Raw genomic sequence first — 14148 nt, forward strand, 5'->3', positions numbered from 1 at the left:
CAAGGATCTGGCGCCTGAGCACGTCCCTTTGTTCACGTAGGAGGGGGAACTGTAAGCCAGCAGATACAGAAGATGAACGGCCCAAGTGAAATCTGGAATCGTCTCCTTTTTGGCCAAGTCCCTCCTCATTTTACTTAGGCATGAAGGCTTGAAGTTTAAACTTAATGTGGTCCATGTAGGAAATGGACAAGCCTGGAGGGAATTAACCTAAGGGAACGACAATGGCCAGGAAGCCAGATCTTAACTGCTGCAGAAGAACAGTTTTACAGTTTTCTTTTGTGCATTTTAAATTGAGGTGACTTAAGGAAAGTTACACGAAAGTGGAAGAAAGCAAGGTGTGGGAGGGGAAGGGAGGATAAAGAAGATAGGGGCGTGGTGGATTAAGATTATGTGCTCTCTCCTGGGAAGTTGTATCTTGAAGGAGGGGTCTGAAAATAAGCATTTCTAAATCCACAGACACAATGGGCAGGGGTAAACCCAGATAAACCCTTTACTAAAAAGTTATATGCCTGGGTCTTTTCTTTTAAAAAAAAATATATTTTATTGATTTTGTACAGAGAGGAAGGGAGAGAGATACAGAGTTAGAAACATCGATGAGAGAGAGTCATCAATCAGCTGCCTCCTGCACCTCCCCTCCCCCACTGGGGATGTGCCCACAACCAAGGTACATGCCCTTGACCGGAATCGAACCTGGGACCCCTCAGTCCCCAAGCCGACGCTCTATCCATTGAGCCAAACCGGTTTCGGCTATGCCTGGGTCTTGACCACCCACCAAGATCCAGCTAGGAACTTATGATCTACCACAGCACCCATTTTTTCATCTACAATGTAAACTTGTCAGGGCTCCATAATCCTGAGTAGCGGGATCAAACCCTGGAATCAACATTGGCAATGCATTTGGGGTAATGTCTTCAGCATCCAGCACCCTGAAGGAGTTGAATGAGTAGTTAAGTACCACATGGAAAAGGATGGAATCTCCTAATTCCCTGACCAATGTGCTTTCTTTCACCAGACATTGCAGCCTTTCCTACATCTTCCTTTTGTTTTGTTTTTTTCAGAATGTATTTACTTTTACTTTGGGTTGGCATCTTTGCACCAGAGACCCATTAGTTGTCAACAGTTTCTACTCACCTGGGAATTACAGGAGAGTGAGAGGAGACAGTAAATAAACAAGCAAATAAGAATGGCTTAATCTAATCTTCCCACAACTCCTTAGTTGAAAGTGATAAATACTTGATCTCTTGGGAATTTGTGATGCTCCAATACGATTTGCCTATCAGTGCTTTGTCATAGAAATGCCTGATGTCAAGGTATCCAATTACTTGGCCAAGATAACATAGCAGTCTGCAACAAATGTTTGGCACTTAATTATATAATTGCCTTAAAAAAATGTATTAGCTACTCTGGAAGGGCATCCTGTACTGATCTCATTTCATCTTTGAATTGGACAATTGGACCTTTCTAAGTGGCCTCAATGACTCTGGCTTAGACTTGTAGGGCCCGTGATATTAGAGATGTTATATGTGCAGGCTTCCAGGCCTGGAGCCCAGAGATTTTGATTCGGTAGTTAAAGGGTGAACCCCAGAAGTATTTATATAACATCCCTTGACCCCCAAAATTCTGAGAGAAATTAATGTTGCGATCTTTCTCTGAAATCCATCCTCTCTGCTGGCCGCAGAGCTACCTTTCTAAAACATAAATCTAATCATTTATTTCTTGAGCTTAATAACTTTTATTGGCCCCTTGGGTCTAAGGATACAGTCGAACTCCAGAGTATGGCATTCAAATCACTTCAGTCTGGTGTTGCCTGTTTCCTGGCGCTCTCCTTTCCCACACGCTATTCATCAGCCAGGGAGCTTTTGCTGTTATTCCTCAAATACAGTATATTCTTTCTTGACTGATTTTGTACACGGCATGGCTTATGTTTGGAATGTGCTCTTTTCTTTCTGTGCCTGACATTTTGTAAGATTCAGCTAAAAATTCATCTCTACGTGGCCCACCATTCTCATCTTTTCCCTGTCTCCATCTCTTTCAGCGCTTTTCATGTACAATGTAGTATATTGTAGGATTTTAAGGATAATGATGTAACTTACTGAATTTGATCACTTCGTGAGCCTTCCTTATAACAGAATTTTCAAGAGTATGAGTCATTTTTGTGGTGGCTCCAGTGTTTGGTTCAATAAATATTTTTGGAATGGATGTATATATGTGCATTCATGTATATAAACTAGCATTTAATTTAAGCCATGTTCTAGGTGCAGTGTAAGTAATTAAAAAACGTCATTGTTACTTATCCAATAGTTCTTTATATTCATTGACTCAGGGGAAAGGTGTTTATAGGTGAGCCTAATTGCTAGGTGCATCTAGGAAGGAAAATTGTCAGGAGTGAGGAATGTCTCGCCCCCACCTAGACTAGGAGCTGATGTGAGAAGATGAAGGTGGGAACCATGGGAGTTCTCATGCAGACTGAGCCAGTCACACAGGACAGTAATATCCCAGTGGCACCTGTATGAGTGTGGTCATCAAAATGTTCTATAACAATTCATGTGTGGTTTTTTTCTAAACTATAAGAGAACATCTAAATATATAAAAGCCTAAGCAACCATCAGACTGTCCAACCAGTAGCTATGATGTACAATGACCACCAGGGGGCAGACACTCAACACAGGAGCTGCTGAGGTGCAGTGACTTGGCAGCTGCAGTTCTTGGATGACAACTCCAAAACCAGAGAGGAGGGAGCCCGATTCTGGGGTGCATCACCCAAGAACTGCCCTCTCCCAATCCGGGACCCCTCAGGGGATGTCGGAGAGCTGGTTTCAGCCTGATCCCCATGGGCCAGCCCAAGAGTCCCCATGGGTGCATGTGTACCAGTCATCTAGTCTACACGAATACGGGAGAGGTGACTTCTGGAGGGGTGGGGGCGGTAGGAGAGGTGACGGTGGTGGGAGGGAAGCCCACCTGAAGCCCTGTTCTTGTAGGAATCTTCCTGCAATGGGCCCTTAGTTTATTTATAAAATCACAGAGTAAGAAGAAGTAATTTGTAGGAGAAATGGCCTTAGGAAACAAGTTAGAGGTAAAGGAAGGGCCTTTGGAGCTTGGGAGTTAGAAAGATAATAGTATCTAGCTTTTTGTTCATCAGTTTATAATGTTCCTTATTATCCATAAATGAGTGAGATCATGTGGTATTTTTCTTTCATTGACTGATCAACTGAAGGACTTATATGCATGCATATAAGCATAGCCAATGGACGAAAAACTCTGGGGAGGGAGGGCCTGGGGTGGGTATTGATAAGGTATGTACACATATAATACCTTAAAAAAAATAAAGAGGAAAAAAAAAAAAAGAAAAGAGAGAAGGGAAAGGCTTGGGCTTGCTTCTAAATGGGAGACCCCTATAAAATTCATGTCTGAAGCCTGACATCATAAGCTTTCAGTAAGGTCTTCTGGGATACTTAAGGACTTTAATTTAGAAGACCTGATGCATACCTTTCCAATCTCCCACTCTCAATCCTTCCGGTTATTGTGGCCAGGAGGGAATGCCTCATGACAGCTTAGATTGGGAGATGTAGGTTGAAAGAAGGGCTTTGACCTTGGCATTTTTTAAAATGTTGAGTTGGCCCCTGCATTTTCCTAGGTTGAAAGCCCCTATCAAAAAACAAGTTGATTTCTCACATCATGTCAATCCAATTTCGATAACTAACCCCATCCCCACCCCAACCAGGTGATGCTTCATAGGCCAGCTTCTTGTGAATCAGGAAGACACATCTGGTCATCTTATGAGGAAGAAACAGAAACAGTAAAGAAGATGATGAATTATATTCAAAGCCACTTGAGAAGTCTGAAATAGAACTGTGTTTCTAACTCTTCCATGGAAAACTTCTAAGAAGCCAGGGATTCTCTTCTTTCTCACTGCCCCATCCTAACATTCTCCATTCATCCCATGAACCCCCTCATTTAAGGCCCTGTAAGCACTAGAGAAACACTTTGAGGGGTGGGGGGAGAATGGCTAATTCTGTGGAGGAGCATAGAAATCGTAAGCACACCATTCATTGTACCTTTATAAGAGACTCTCTTCTCTCTATCATGGCCTCCAAATGCAGCCCTAAAATACAGAAGAGCATGCTTAACCACGGTCAGTTGTGAAAAAGTGATAATTAAATGCAGATAAACATGTCACACTTCAAAGTTAGACAAATTGTCACAACATTTTCCAAAACAGTGCTATTTCTTAAGAAACCAGTTTTCATGAGAGGAGCACACAATTCTTTGAAGGAGTTTAGGTTGTTTATTTGTATATTTGAGCAAATGAGGCCCTTCACTCATTTCACTCTTAAAAGATCTGGTCTTCCTCTGTCCAGATACATTAGAGGTCTCAGTGCCAGGATGCTTTTAGGGGATTGATGCCACTCTTGGCCAAAAGTATTCATAACCTACCCAGGAATGTCCCCCAGATTCTGGTGTGTGTTTTTCCAAGAAAGTGAAGTAACAATTTCCCCACTCCTCCCCCAGCTCCCACCCACATGGAAGTCCAACAAGAGAAAATGGCCTTGGTGTGACTGAGGAGGCCGGTCCTCCTTTCTCTCTCCAGAGGCTGAGTCAGTTTTTGGAATGATGCCTGGGCTTTCCCCAAGTCTCTCAAACATCCCCGGAAGCTCCTCCTACAAACCAGGGAGGTTGCGAAACAACAGAAGCCATGGGGTTCAGGCTAACCTGGTTCCGGGAATTCTGCATAGACCTGCTATGTTTTTGCATTGGTGGAATGAAGTCATTACACTAGGTCAGGTCTGAATCATCTCCTATATGAAAGTGGAGATTCAAGAATAAAAGCAGAGGAGAGGAGAGAGCCCTCTTTTATTGGACCCTCATTGCATACCAACACCTTTGCTCAGTGCCTCACACATGTTCGTTTATTCCTTTCCACAACCCTCAGGGTATTACTATTCTCTTAATCCCAAGAAGGTTAAGTCTTACTAAAAATCATGAAATTCAAGTGACAGAATTCCAACCACACTTTGTATATCTCCACAAAGTATGCTCTTTCCCCAACATGAATGCAGTGGTTGAGAGAGAGGCCTCTGGGATCTGGCATAGTCTTACTACATTAACCCTCAGTTTCCTCACCTAGAAATTAGGGCCAGTAGATTCTACCACCGAGGGTCCCACAGTGAACAAAGTGTTTGAAACATATTGAGCATGTGCCTCATACATCAAAAGTCCCCAATAAATGCTCATCATTATTGTTATCGAACTGCAGCACGAAGCATCATGGCTCTGAGGCAGCCATAACCAGAGCCAGTGCATCTAGTGTATTCATTAGGATGCAGGCTAAGATCCTGTGGTGGATTTGAAAATAAGTCCTCAAATTCTTTGATACTCCCTTCTAGAGGTGGAGCCTGGTTTCCATTCCTTTGAGACGGGGCTGGACTTGGGGACTCTTCATCTAGTAGAATGAAGTAGAAGTGATAGTGCTTGACTTTGGAGACTGGATCAAAAAAATGCCCTGTACTTTCCTTCTTGGCCACTCTCTCCAATGTTACCAATTGGGGTTACCAGCTGAGACCTCAGTTTTTCTCATCAATGCTGAAAAGATTTTTAAGGTCAACAAAAATAAAAGTAAAGCAATGTGAGATTTATTAAAGATATACTCCAAGTGAGGAGGCCAGTTGAGAGAGACAATGGCCCCAAACTCATCTATAATAATAAATTTGTACTATGCTAATTAGACCAGACAGCCAATCGACCTTCTGGATGTCCTTCTGGATGACCTTCCAGACAAAGTCATGGCTGCAAGGGCCGAGGCAAGCCACTGAGGCTGTGAGGGCGGAACCCCTTGCACGAATTTCATGCATCAGGCCTCTAGTGGGTTATATGGTTTAACCAAAAAGATGTTACCAGGGAGAGGAGGAGATGAGGAGACCTCCATTCTTGTTTTCTTGAAGGAAAATTTTCAACCAAGAATAAAAGTGTAGAAAAGCAAGCAAGAATTTATTGACCCCAGCAAAAACATGCTTTAGGCAATGAAACAAGGAAGGGCTTAGAGAAAGCAGCAGGAGAGCCTAAGCTGGGCTGCTTTAACTATGGAAGTCAGAGAAAAGAAAAGTGGGCCTTGTGTAGGGAGTTAGCCAGGATGAGCTGCTGCTGCCCATTGTTCCCCTGGTTGCAAGCCTTGTGGGGTCCCTTAGAGGTTAGTGGATATGTGGAGCAGGGGTGGAAAGGGAATGGCATAGGCAAGCTCCCTGGAGGGAGAGTGTGCTGGGACATTCATTTTCAGGGGTTTTAAAGGCTGGGTGTTTAGGGGAGGTCTTAGGGGAAGATCAATAGAATACTCATCAGTTTTATGCTGATGTTCCAAAGTGAGATTTATTGTTTAATTTGTCTGTCTTTGTGTGTGGTTGGCAAATGGCACTTAATTGGATTTCTGATATCTGTCTCCCTGACTAGGGTGATTTAAGCTATTTATCCTCTGGTTGGGGAGGAGAAGTGCAAACCATTTACTCTTAAGTGTCCTTGGGGAGATTCCAAAATGGTGGCAGAGTAAGTGGAAGCTACACGGATACTCTCCCAGGACCAAACTGGAAATACAACTAAAATACAGAAAAAAAGAAAAAGAAAAAAAAAAAAAAACCCTGAAAAATCAACTGAAGACTAGCTGGAGATAACCCTGATAACCAAGGAGGGAAATTGGAGACCACATAGAACTGGTAGGAAGGGCAGAGGTGGGAAAAGGCTGGTAGGCTCCCACAGAGAGCAACTGAAGTTATGGGGGATTGAGGGGGATTGCCACTGAGAACTCTGGCGTCTAATCTCCAATCTGGGACCTCCAGCAGAGATCACCAGAAGTGAAAAAAGGTGCCAATAGAATATCTGATTGTGAAAAGCAGCAGGGTCACTGTCTGCCAGCAAGAAATGGCTGGAAATGCAGGCACCGTCTTAAAAGGCCAGCACACAGTTTTGTGTGCAGCCACTCACCTTGGGCTCTGGCAGAGGGAGGGCAGAGTGGACTGGAACTCTGTGAGCAGAAACCAAGTTTAAGGGCTCTGGGGTTTTCTGTGCTGAGTCATTACCTCACACTGTAGAGCAACGTTTTTCAACCTGGTGTGCCGTAGGTGCAGACAAGACAAGAATTTTATAATTTTTCACTATTTTGTTTACTTAATATTTCATAATAAAGTAATTATAAAATACTTTCTTTGTGTTTATTTGATTCCTATTCAAGAGAATTACTTTATATATAGTCAATATAGGCACAGAGTTAAATTTTTTAACATTTTCTAATGGTGGTGTGCCTCGTGATTTTTTTCATGAAACAAGTGTGCCTTTGCCCAAAAAAGGTTGAAAAACACTGCTGTAGAGAACATCTTTCTCCAGTAAACCTTTGTTACCCAGTTTTTTCCTGGGAGGAAGGCAGTTGCCCCACCCTGTTGGAAAACCTCTCTCCCCATTCTGTGGTCCATAGGCTGAGGCTAATAAAATCTGAGTATCAATGGGACTGCAGGCAGAAGTGGGTTTCTGAAGGCTTGGAGTCTTTGCCTGATCTAATCCAGCTGGGCCTAGGAAAAACAGACCCTGGTGCACATTTTAGTCCTTTCCAAAGGCACCCAGCCCCAGCAGAGGGAGTCACTATCGATTGCTGAGAGCTCTAAACAGGATACTCAAGCCCAATCACAAGCACACAGTTGAGCTGTTCCTGAATTCCTGATCACAAAAATTCTGAGATAACAAAGTTTGTTGTTTTAAGCTACTGAGTTTTGGGATAATTTACTATTTAGCAATAGAGAAATGATAAAAGCTACTATAACAAAAAGACATAAAAATTCAGAGACTCAGGCAATCTAGTTTGTTTCAATGTCATGAATTTTCCAAAGAAAGGAGGTGGTTCTGCTTGATGAAGCCACCAGAGACCCAGCTTCTTTTTTTCTTGCTGCTTGTCCCTGTGCTAAGATGTGTTTCTTGTTTATACAGCAGAAACTGGCTTACCTGGTATATATCTATGTTCTTACCCGAAGGAGTGGGGGTATGAAGAAGTGGAGGACAGCATTTTATTTGTAAGAATTTGAGCATTAAAAATAACAATAATTTGAGCATTACTTTTGTCCCATTCCATCGATGAGGGCTTAGTTGCATGGCACATCTATCTGTAAATAGGACTGGGGGGCGAGGTCTCCTGCTGGACAGTCGTGAGCCTCACTGAAGCTCAGGGCAGTTTGATGAATAACAGGAAGAAGTGGAGAATAAAATCTGGGGGACTCTGAGCCAGTTCCCCATGACCGAGCCCTGGTGTTGGCACCTTCTCTGTGACTTCCAGTTATTCACCTCTTTGGGGCTCAGTTTTCTCATTTATAAAGTGAACGACTAAATAAGATTGGTGGTTTTCAAACCTTTTTCTCTTTTGGGGGGGAATAGGGCAGAATCTAGTTTATGAAATAATAGTAAAGAGCAGAAGCTCCATGTATAAAAGACGTAAACATAAAGCCGCTCTGTTTGAATCCCATGGTGGTAGTGTTTCTCTTCCTGCTCCCCTCCACATCAGTAGCCTCAGGGAAAGTTGCTTTGCAATACTGGAGCCCCATGAAGCACGATCAGAAAATCACCGCATGAGAAGCTCTCCTGGATTCCTTCCAGCCTGGGCGTTTTGGAGGCTGTGATCATTCACCTGTGTGCCCTGAGCTGGGCTGGTCACCATCTCATGTTACTTAGCAGCTGGGAGCTGTGGTTCCTGGCGTGCATTGGCAGAAAAATGGAGTGAGCCTGGGTGTCCTGCCTCATCTCATTTCCTTTCACCCCTTTCCTGGTCTTGTGACATACCTCTCCTTTTTTCTAATTCAAGGGAGGGTACCTGCCCCATCCCTGTACTGGGGCTGAAGTGCCACTGTGGAGACAAAAAGGAGTATTTTTTAAAAACATATTTATTGATTTTAGAGAGGAAGGGAGAGGAGAGAGAGATAGAAACATCGATGATGAGAAGGAATCATTGATTGGCTGCCTCCTGCACACCCCCTACTAGGGTTCAAGTCCACAACCTGGGCATGTGCCCTTGACCCGAATCAAACCCAGGATCCTTTAGTCCACAAGCAGAGGCTCTATCCACTGACCCAAACCAGCTAGGACAAGAAGGAGTACTTTTGAGTTGCCAGTACAACTTAGCCTAGTGCTCTGGCCTTCGGGTGGGGGGACATGGAGGTTCTTGGATCACAACCTGTCTCCCTCCCCAGGTTTATATTTTTATTATCCCTCTTGCCTCGATCTTTCAAGGCTGCTGTTGTCCTCACCTGGGATCAAGAGCTCAGGCTCAGTCACGGTTCTAGATGGAGAATGTGGACTAGCACACCCCTGAACTCCAGGGACCTGAAGGGAGAGACCAGTCCCCTCTGATTTTCTCTTCCCCAGGTAATCTCAGAATCCTAAAAAATGCAAACTGCCCCAGGCTAAGCTGCCTAGGGGGAAAGGAGCTCCTTTCTTCCAGTCTGCAGACCATCAGAAGCCAGCTCCTGCAGGATCCCATCCCCCTCCCCCACCCCCCACCCCCGGCTGGGCCTCTTTCTACTCGCCTCCTCCAAGGTACCTTCCTCAGAGAACAGCTGTGCCAGCTACCTTCACCCTGGCTCCAGATGCTGAAAGGGGATCTGGCAGATGACTTAAGTATCTGCTCAATCAGGGGAACAATCCCAGCCAATTTGTAAGGCCAGTGACCACTGCCCACAAACAGAACATTCCAGAATGTCTAGGAGCAGGTGGGGGATTGGGAGATGAGGGGAGGTGGATTACTCAGGGCTTCTTAGAGGGAGGAGTATCTTACATATCTGGGTAAGGCATTAGAACACAGAGGTAGGGGGTGGCTTTATCCCCAAGAGTGTGGCAAATGATCTTAAGAAGTAAAGCAGGTTCTGTGTAAGAAAGCAGGTAGCGATGGGTAGTGATGAGCCAAGAGCAGGCTTCCCCTCCTCCGTATGGGACAGCCCATACTGACACTGCCACCTGCAGCTGTGGGCTCCCTATACCTTCCAGCTTTGTAAGGGGAGCTGGAAACCTACATTTTGGGTCACATCTCCCAGAAACATTGCACAGAACATGAAACACCTTGCTGCCAAGTGCTAATTTTCACCCTTGTTGAACAACCTTCCTCCCTGTGTGCGCTAGTGATTAGTTCCTGCATTTTTAGCCAGTGACCAGATGTTCACGGGGAAAAAAATCTTCATGCAAGTCAAGGGGAAGCTATGAGTTTCCTGTTGCAGTGTAACTGGACAACCAATGGGTCCGGGCTGCCTGTCACTACTTGAGCCAATTGAGCAGAGACAGGGTTGAATCATATATGAGCGTTTATTCCAATAATGCTGGCAGTGTGGGAGAGCAGCACGCCTTCCAGGAAAATCTGCTCTGCAACCCCCATAAGCCAACTGCTTATAGGGGGTAGGACAAAGATTCCCCGGGGAAGTAGGCAAAAGGAATGAGAATGGGTGTACAGTCCTAAGTGTTTGGCTCAGTGGTTGGAGCAGCAAAGGTTCAATTCCGATCCAGGGCAGGCTGGATCCGCGCCACCCCCCCCCCCCCCCATGGGTTGGAACACGTGGAGAAGGCAACCTCTCTCACACCCATGTTTCTGTCTCTCCCCATCCCTTCCACTCTGTCTAAAAATCAATGGAAAAAATATCTTTGAATGAGGATTAACAAAACAAACAAAAAGAATGGGTATGCAACACAAGTAATACAGGCATGGGGAAGTAGGCAAAAGGAATAAAAATGAATGTAATGGTTACGAATCCCAGGCCATGTGGGCTGGGGCGGGACTCCATTGGGCAACAAAGTTGTTAATCTTTCGCTGGTAATAGGTAGCTCTTGGATGTGGAGGATGGTCGGCATTTCCAGGATAGCTCCCAGGTCCTGGAGCATGCAACTCCCAGCCAGGTTAAAACATGCTTTCTTGGATGAGCACAAAAGAGTCACGGTGAACAGAGCATGGTTAATATTTCTTGTAACTAATAGCTAGTCCCTAATATTTTATTTCTGTTCCTAATATTCTATTTCTGCCCCTCAGGGTAACAGATCATCACACACTTAATGGCTTATCTGGTGCAAGGTGATTGCCCTGCAGTTTCTTACGGTAGATCAGAGGCCTGGCGTGGTTCTCGCTGGGCTGCCGTCAGCCCTGTCAGCAGGGATGCCTTCCTTTCTGGAGGGTCCAGGAAGAGTCCAGTTTCTTGTCTTTCCCAGATTTGAGAGGCCACCCGCATTCCTCAGTCGGTGGCCCCCTTTCTTCAAAGCTAGCAGTGGGGTCCATCCTCATGTCAGATGTCAGAGCTCTCCCCACAATTTGAAAAGTGTCTCTGCATTAAAGGATTCCCATGACTGCACCCACCTTCTAATCCAGTGTGATCTCTCCATCAAAAGGTTGTAATTTACTCACACCCACAACCCCCCTTTTACCACCTGGGGCCATGTCTTGACCAATTCCAGGGATAAGGGTGTGAGCAGGGCTCTTGCCTGAGCCCTTGGCTCTTTTGCTCCTTCTATCAGAGGACAGAAACTTCTGACAAAGGGTTTATCTTTCTTGATCACCTGGCCCACTGCTCCTCTGGTCAGTCTTTCTTTTCTCTCATGGTTGAGGAACCTTTTTTTGCCAAGGGCCATTTTGATATATCATCACTAGAGGCCCGGTGCATGAAAATTCATGCACTGGGAGGGGGCGTCCCTCAGCCCAGCCTGCCCCCAATCACGGTCCGGGAGTCCTCAAGGGAGGGAGGCAACCTGGCGATCAGGGGAAGGTGACGCTGCTACTGCTGGCAGTGTAAGCCTCGGCCGGCCCTGGTTACCTGACCTTGGGTGACCCTGGGCAGCTGGGCAGTCACCATTGGAGGCTTGCCTGCACCTTGGGCCAGCCCTGGGGGGCTGAGGGAACCTGGGGACTCCAGAGGCAGGTATGCAGGGCTGCAAAACTCGCCTGGGGGTGAGCCTGTCGGTGCTGTGTGCCTGCCTCCCCAGCAAGGCTGAGGGGACTGGAGAGCACCATCTTGTGGCTGTGGGTGCCACCATCTTTGAGGGTGTGACAGTCAATTAGCATATTCCCTCCTTATTGCCTGTGGGCACTGCCATCTTTGTGAGGGCGTGATGGTCAATTAGCACATTGCCCTCTTTATTAAATAGGATTTGAGGGCCATACAAAATTATCAACTTAAAAATTAGCCTGTTGTATTTGGTCAGACATGGCCATAAGCCACTTGTGCACAGGGGAACGCATACCTGCCACAGGAGTGTCAGGAACCCATTCTGCACACAGGGGAATTGAGGGGGCAGGGAGAGAGAAAGCACATGCTTTTTGTGTAGGGGTGGATGCGTAGCTTGCTAGCTCCTAATTGGCCCTTTCAAAGCATTATGCCTTAGTAACATCCTTAGGAGTGGTTACAAGCCTCACTGCCTTGTGATTGGTTATCTGTAAGATTCCTATCTTAGTAGCATCTATATATTTTAAAGTTCACGTCTACTACTGGGGCCCTTCTTTCCACACCCAGCTGGGTTGCCTTAGTATTTTCCACCAGCTGTGTTCCCCTGTCTACTTTCTTCCCCTCCGTGCCCCCTCTCCCATGGTCCCATCCCTCGCTACCTAGCTTTCTTCTGTCTCCTCACCTACAGGGCCAGACCAAATGATTTAGTGGGCCTTATCCAGCCCATGGGCTGGACCTTCCCTACCCTTGTTTTAAGGGATGGTTTCTAGGGGCGAGGGATAGGAAGAAAGGCCCTGGGTGCAACCTTGCCCAGCGCTCCCTCTTGCCAGCGCATTCGTAGCTGCCTCTCTGGTTCCACTGTGATCTCTCCATCACAAGGTTGTTCCCTGTGGAACTTCTCAGCTGGGATTTGTTACAGAGTGGACTGACCTAAGGCAAAGCTTCCTCCCTCTCCCCAGAGGCAGCACAGGCTCCTGAGGGCCTGCCACAAGGGCCTGAGGCTGAGGCTGGAGGCCCCAGAGCAGAGCAGGGCAGGATGACAACCTTGACACGGGCCACAGCTCTCAAAGGGGGAGGCTCAGCTGGCTGGAAACAGCTGAATCCAAGAGCACGTTCATTTAAGAGCACGTTCATTTCTGTCCATTGCCAAGTCCTCTGCTTGGGTTTAAGCAGTTTACTGCCCTCAGAGAACAGAATGAGGAAGACGGGACATTTAACCTTGGTTTTGGCAGGGGGAGTGAGACCCACCTGTGACAGGTGTCACCATCAGCTCCCTTATGACTGATTCTGTGTGATGATTAGGCTGTGTACCCTTCTTTTGTCCCTTGAACTGCATAGGTCATCAACCAACACACATATACTGACACACACCCACACACACACCCACACACACACACACACAACCTTAAATGGTGGAGTTAGAGGGAGGCAAGGCATTGCAGCGTGACGCGGTCACACACACTGTTCTGGAGCCAGAGCACCCAGGCTTGCATCCCAGCTCTTCCACTGACCGTCTGTGTGACCTGGGGGAAATGACATCACCTCAATTTCTCTGTTCCGAAGTAGTGACCATGACACCGGCCTCACATGGTTTTTATAAAGATTCAATGATGTGGGATCCCTTAACACGACCAGCGTGGTTCAGGGCCCACTCAGAGTCCGATTTCTGGAGAAGGCTGCACATTAAAACGAAGAAGCTAGAAAATAGTTAATTTGGGAAAATGGGGCCAGGCAGGAGTCCACCTCTCAGGGAGGACTACTCCATTGCTCTGGGCTTTTACCATTCCTTTTATTGAAATTATGAGACAAAGACATCTCTTAGGTGGGAAATTTCAACAACAGAAAATCAACAAGAATTTACAAAGGATCAACAAATTAAAGTTGCCTCAACTATCTCAACTAGATAATGAGTTAATAGCTCTGCCATCAAGGTTAGCCAGCTCTTTCTACATTTTACTACCAGTGACAATGTTTGGTTTCGGTTAGCCAGCTCTTTTTACATTTTACCACTAGTGACTCAACCTAGAGTCAATGAGTTAATAGCTCCAACCATTCAGAGCCATCCAGGTTGGCCAGCTCCCTTTACATTTTATTACCAGTGACAATGTTCTGTTTCGGTTTCCAGCACAATGAGTTAGTTCCTGTAAAGGCAGAAAAGCACCTTGGCACAGCCACAGGTTGGCCTTGTAAGTAGTAAACACGGATCATCTGC

Source organism: Pipistrellus hanaki, assembly GCF_964339955.1.
Source record: "Pipistrellus hanaki genome assembly, chromosome: 3".
NCBI lineage: Eukaryota > Metazoa > Chordata > Mammalia > Chiroptera > Vespertilionidae > Pipistrellus > Pipistrellus hanaki.